Consider the following 6554-nt stretch of genomic DNA (forward strand, 5'->3'; position numbering starts at 1 on the left):
TGATCATTTCAGCTGTGTTCACGCCTCATCTTTTCTCAGCCTCCCAGCGGGGCGAAAAACCACACAGTGGTGGGAGTGATGTTTTGACTTGGCAGTGCCCACTGGGGAGCTGTCTGCAGCCCCTGCCTCTGACTCAGCCCAACCAGCCCAGTTTCTCCCCACGTCTCAGCCCGGCCCGGCCATCTGCTGCCTCTGGGTGGATTTTGACTCATGTAAATAGTTACCCGTGTGACTTCAAGCCAGTTGGACAAAAGCAAGCCTGCTTGGTGAGGTGGCCTGTTTGGCCAGAAGAGGCTCCGCATGACAGGGGCAGTCTGCTGTGGCAGCTGCTCAGGATGGGGCGCCCCGTTGCCATGGCACCTGAGCCAGTGCAGAGTAAAGTCGGCGAGTCACATTTTCCTGGGATCTTTGCTGGGCCCCTGAGGCGTCTCGTAGGACTTGGAGACTGATCGGTCTCTGGGCGTGTAAATCCTGTGTGCTGGCGAGTATTTGGCGTGAGACCAAGATTGCTGTTGACACAACAGATAATGGTATGTCTTTGGATGACCAAAACCAAAGATGTTCTGTTTGGGGCTCTACATACCAATTTGGAAAGCTTGAAAAACCAGGCTACACAGGATGAGGAACGTGCTCGTGGAGAGGTTGCAAGCTGGTGGCCCACAGCCCAGTTTGGGTTGTGGATGCCTTTCGGCCAGGCACGCTCTCTGCAGTTTGCCTCGGTCACCCGCACTGCCTTCCATGTCTCCATCTCAGTCTTTTATGTCACCCGCCTGCCCCGCCGAGGACTCGGTTGTCAACTTCTGGATAAAACTACAAGGAGTTAGCCTGGAGACAAGAGGCAATTAAATCATGCTCCGTGAGGAGCTTTTAAAATACCATGTCTTTTATTGCAGGAGAGGGCAGAAGTAATATATCAGGGTTTTAAAAGAAATGCAACAATGTAAAAAAAAAGGAATTCTTCCACCACCTCATGTTGCAGAGATAACCACTTTTAACAATTGGTATATATCTTATAAAAGCATGTTAAACCTACAGATTTAAGGTGAAAGCTGTTCTCTAGGTCCCGCGGAGCAGAAAAAGAGAAAAATAGTTTGAATCTCAGCATTTGAAAGAGCCTTCTTGTCATACGTGAGGTTAACGTCGGAATCCACGACCAGAGGAGGTCCTGTGAAGCTCGCTTCCTTAGAGGTTCTGAACTGGAGCCCATCTGGACCGAGTCAGTGACATCCTGATGCGGCTGGGGGTGGGGTGGGGTAGCTGGGACAGTTGGCAGTGGTGGTGGGGGCGGGAGGGGGAGGGGAGACGGTGAGTCAGCGCTACTTGAAATTCCTTCTAGCTCTAAATTTCTCCGATCTCAGACAACACAGTCCTCGACTGTTCAAGTGGATTAAATCTGAATTATAAGGTACAAGCTGGAGTGTTTCTCCTGCGTGTGCATCCACATTGCTCTCTGGAGCTTTGGTGGCTGTGGCAGGGGCGGAGGGGGGCAGGGTGTCACTCACTAACTCCTCACTTTCATGTCTTGCCTGGTCCATGTTTCTTTGTCAAAGTCAGTGGCCTTCTTGATGCAGGGGTTCTGTGCTGCCCTGCCTTCAGAACCAAGCTCAACGGTCTTGGTTTATGTGGGCCTGGTTCCATTTGTTATCTGAAATCTTCACAAATAACCAAATATCCAGCTAAAGGGCAGGGGCGGGGGGCTCTTGTTGATTAACCTCCAGCCCCTTTCTCCCTTTCTCCCACACACCGAACCCTGTGCCCACCCAGGAGACTCATTTCCCATTCATCTTCCTCTGTGAGTCCCTGGAAGGCTGGACATCGGTTTTTTCAAACTTTTTGCTCACCTCTGGCTACTCAGAGCTCTTGAGCCTTTATGAATGCTGATTCCTCTGCTCTGCAGTCTTCCTCAGAACAGCCTCTGGTTGTTTTTGTTTTTGTTTTTTTTCCAACCAGTCTTTTCTCTTGCAAAGTTCAGATAAAAATTCTTCTTTGTGCCAAGAGGTAGTGTACCCACGTGGGTAAGAATAGGGCTGTTCAGTCAGACATACTGAGCTCAAGTCCTAGCGCTGCCACTCGTTAAATTCTGTCGCGTAATCTCTGCGAGCATCAGTTTCTCATCTGTAAAATGAGACCATTAAGTGTCTATTTCGTAGGGTTGTTGAAGAATGATGGGACCATCCATGAAAGGGCTCAGCACCTGCCAGGTAGATGCTCAGTGAGTGGCAGGCAACCCTGTTATCATGGCGAGACTTCTGCAAAAGATCAAACTTGACCTCTGTGCTCATTCTCCCGTCACTTTGTGGGACAAGATGTCCTACATCACACATGGCTTGATTCACGGTTTGGAGTGTTTTCTGATTCCACAAATGTGGGTTTAATCTCAAATGACGTGTGAGCCCTTGGAAGCTGGGACTTTTTTCTCTCTTCCTCCCCTTCCAAGCTCCCCAAGCCTAGCTGATCGCTGAATCCCCCAATCTTGCCATATTGTTGATGATGGCAAAATAAATACCCTTTCCTGTGTTGTGAAATACTCAGAATTTCGATTCTCTGCCCTCTTGGAGCGCATTTAAGTAGGAGGGGTCTGAAATGACTGAAGGCCTGTGCAGTGATTAGCTTGAGCGCTCTGTGGAACACACAGGTGCCCCAGGGGTATGCTGCTCAGGGAAAGGACAGGTGCTCCAGGTAAGAACTGTGGAATAATTTGTCTTGTCACTTCCTCCCAAGGATGCAGCACTGCAAGAATCCCCTTGCGGACAGCAGGGGTCCCGGCAGGACTGCTTCCTTGTCCTAGCAGACAGCCCCATTCCAGGGTGTGGCTGAAAAGCAAGAGTCAGCTCCCTGGCATCGCGGGGCAGGCTGGAAAGTGTATGTGCAAGCCTGTCGGGCCCAGGACAAAGCAACCGAGGCAGGCTCTGCCATGCAGCCCACCCAGGGGAGCCTGAGCAGACCCTCTCCTAAGAGCACAAGACTGGGGTTTCTGAATCTAGCCTGGCAATCGGTTAGCAGGAGCAGCCTTTGATAAATCTGGGCTTATGCTTCCAAAGCTGGGGAATATTTGAGTTATGCTCAGGGAATTAGAAAGTGTAGAAAGTGTCTCAAAGTGTGTGTGTGTGTGTGTGTGTGTGTGTATGTTTCTGTGCATTTCTGCCATAGGAGAAAGGTACCAGGATAAATAACTAGAAACCATAGAGATGGTAAGGGCAGGAATCATTTTTTAAAATTCCGTCCTAAAGTAAAATGGTAATTGGCCATTCATTTGCTCATAATAAAGTCCCTCTTTGGGGACTTTATCTGGGACAATCTGATGGCAGCAGGGGTGGGGTGGGAGACGGACATCCCAGGTGCAGTGGCAGTAAGAGCTGCTTCAGCTGGAAGCCAGAGGAAGAGCTAGCTGGGCGCTCTGCTGGAACCCTAGCCTAAAACCCAGTCTTCCGGTGTATGGAGGAAGGAGCACAAGGTAGTCAGAATATCAAACTTTCTGTTTACAGTTTTGTTGTTGTTGTTTACTGTTTGTTTTGAGTTTGTTGTCCAAGCCCTAAGCTAAGTGCTTCCCATGTGACCTTTTTACTCAATTGTCTCAATGGCTCTATGAAGTGGACAGTTCCATCCCCATTTTATAGAAGAAACAGGCAAAACCAAGGCTCATAGAAATTAGGAGACTTGCTGAGCTAGGACATGGCACAGCTGGGATTTGAACACAAAGCCCAAGTTCTCAGCCCCTGTGTCACTTACACGGTCTGGAAATCTCAGACTCCTTGGTCTTTGCATGGCTCTGTCATGGGAGGTGTTGGGTGTCTAGTGGGCGGTACCTCATATATGGGCCTCCATTTTGAGTGGGTGCGTGGCGTTCAGGCAGGGGTCCATACTTCCTTGTCTCTGCCTGGATCATGAAACATTCAGGCTGAGCTGGTGTTGCTGCTGGAAGTCTGGTTCTGGATGGGTGGAGTTTCAGTAGCTTCCCTGCCTGGTCAGATTATAAAATGTTGCAAGGACGACACAAATGTGTGGAGAGGGCTTCTAGGAATTGGTCTGGACAAAGCTAGGGATATTGAGAGGGCAGAATGCCACCAACCTCCTGGGCCCTGCGTCTGACTCTACTTGAGGTCTCTGCGGTCTCTTGGTTGGCCCTGATTCCTGGGGTAGGGGGTATGTATGGGCTGACTCACTGTCCTTGGCTGGTATCTTGGGGCTGATTCAGCACTAGCCATGCTTTTTGGAGGGGACCCAAGACAACTATCAGTCACTGGAGGTCCAACCACTGTCCCAAGAGACATTTGGTCCAACACAGTCCATTATACCCTCTGGAAATAAGTGAACAGTGAGGCCTTGGGGGCTGTGTGAGTCATCTCTGGTCAGGTGAGAAGACAGGCCCAAGGGTGGCTTGTGAGAAATGGCGGGAAGTGGGTCTTTGCTTTGTTTCTATTTTAAATAAAGTTACCTTAAGAGAGACATAGAAGATCACTGATCAGTGGGTTTTAAAGAAACAGATGCAACCAAATTCTTCCCAACCTCTTACCCCACCCCTGTCCTGCAAATCTCACCCGGCACTTTTAAAGACCTACCTTTTCCCAGCAAGAAAAAGAAATGTCTTTGAACATCTCTGAGGTTTATGTGGTTACATCTTGCTGGAAGAGAGTTTGTTGTTGAAAGCTTTATTTTCTGGTTTCTTTCTTTGTGGGGCTGCAGAGGAACATCAAAGGAAGAGAAAATGCCACTTACACCAGGAAAGCAGGGGCCCCACATTGTGCAGGAAGAAATAAACCAGCCCCGGGGCCAAAGGGACAGAACACACCCATCTGGGGACAGGAAAACAATCATGTTGAGTTGATTTTCTTTGGGGAGGCTCTTCACATTTTCCTGTGTATACGGGAGCTGAGAATCCCAAACCCAAAGCTGATCTGGGAGTTCTCGAATTCCCTCTTGCCATGCAGGCCTTAGAGCCACATCATTTCACTTTCAATTACTTAACGCTCTTTACTGTTTTCTGGCTTATTTTTTGGCCATCAGTTTTGTCTTCCTCATAGACCCATGTCCGTGGGGCAGAGCCTTCATCATATACTTCTATTCCCCACATAGCGCCTGATCCAGGGTAGAACACACGCTGTATTGCTCAGTACTTGGCTTAAAAATGCCTTTTCCTCACTCTGGAGTCATGATGATGGAATAAAATCCAGGCAACAGTTTACTTTTATGGTAAGATACTGGTGGTGAATCCATATATACCAAGTTGGTGAGTACATTATCATAGCAATTACCAGAAGGGAGGATCACTTCAAAGACCACTTTATGCACGGAGATGTTCACTGCCGTGTTGTTTATAATAGCAAACAAAGTGGAGACACTTAAGTGTCCCTCGGTAGGAGAGGCTGGGTAAGTTAGGGTACACCTATCCATACTGGGAGATAGTAAGGAAGCGACTATTTTGAAAAATAGGGTAGAACCAAATGTTCAAAGTTGATATCCCAGAAAAGTTAGACGGTATGATGCAATCTGGGTAAAAAGGAAAAGGGATGCATGCACACATATGATACATACATAGAAAAATTTTGGAAGGATACACCAGAAACTTCCTAACGGTTATGGCTGGGGAATGGATGGAGAAGTAAGGGGTGGATGCATTTATCTGTTACTTAATTTTTCTGTCAGTGGTTGAATTTTTTTATTATGACTGTATTGTTTTTATAAAATTAAAAAAAAAAGCAACTAGTTAGAAAAACAAGCTATTTTTGGATGGCAATGAGAAAAGTTAACTCTAAAAGATGCCCTTCCCAGGGGCAAAGCAGAGGAGGGTGAAGTGGGGGGGGGGGGGGACAAGTCAAGTAGTTATTGGCACTCTCTGTTCCCGGTCTGCTGGCCAAACCAAACCACCTTCCATCTCTGTCCCATGAGGTGAAGACCACATGGAGCATGAAGATGTTCTGAATCAGCTTACGGGGTGACTTAAGTTAGAACTTCCGGGACATTCACCGACCCTGCCACGGTCGCCACTGACCCCAGCCACCCTGGAAGCTGGCCATAAACCCCCGCAGCCCCCAACACAGTGCTGACCACATAGTCAGGGACTTCACAGTTAGGGGCAAATCAGCTTACTTTCTCACTCACCAATCAGCAATGGCTCACCACTGCTTATTGTATGATGTTCAAATTTACCTTGGCTCAGCCTTAAAGGCTTTTCTGAGATCAGCCCCAACATTTTCAAACTCATTTGCTAAAACTTCTCAGTATCTATCAGCATATATACCAGCCCTGCTTGGGTTCAAATTCTGGCTTTGCAACTTATCCTTCTGTGCCTCAGTGTCCTCCTCCGGAAAGTGGGGAGGTTGTTAACAGCACCCATATCATAGGGTTGACATGGGAATTAAATGAGTTAATGTACATAAATGCACCTAGAAGGGTGACTGGCATAAAGTAGGTGCTACTTCACTGTTGCCTAGTCTGTCATGCTCCCCTCCCCTCACTCCGCGGTTCTGGCTGGAACACTTCCCCGGCTCAGTCTTACCCATCTTTCAGGCAGTGCCTAATCCCCCCAGGTAGCGGTGGCTCTTGGGCTTTCAGAA

The 6554-nt window shown here is 48.2% G+C and overlaps 1 protein-coding gene across 1 annotated transcript in view; it reads right to left on the reverse strand.

Moving 5' to 3' along the window:
• CFAP43 (cilia and flagella associated protein 43) overlaps nucleotides 1–6554 on the reverse strand; it is a 184167-nt gene that overhangs the window by 159277 nt on the left and 18336 nt on the right. Inside the window, exon 2 of the mRNA XM_027596568.2 lies at nucleotides 4560–4677. The gene's annotated coding sequence lies outside the window, so the exon portion shown is untranslated. The remainder of the gene's footprint in view (nucleotides 1–4559; nucleotides 4678–6554) is intronic.

Source organism: Zalophus californianus, chromosome 15 (assembly GCF_009762305.2).
Source record: "Zalophus californianus isolate mZalCal1 chromosome 15, mZalCal1.pri.v2, whole genome shotgun sequence".
Taxonomy (NCBI): Eukaryota; Metazoa; Chordata; class Mammalia; order Carnivora; family Otariidae; genus Zalophus; species Zalophus californianus.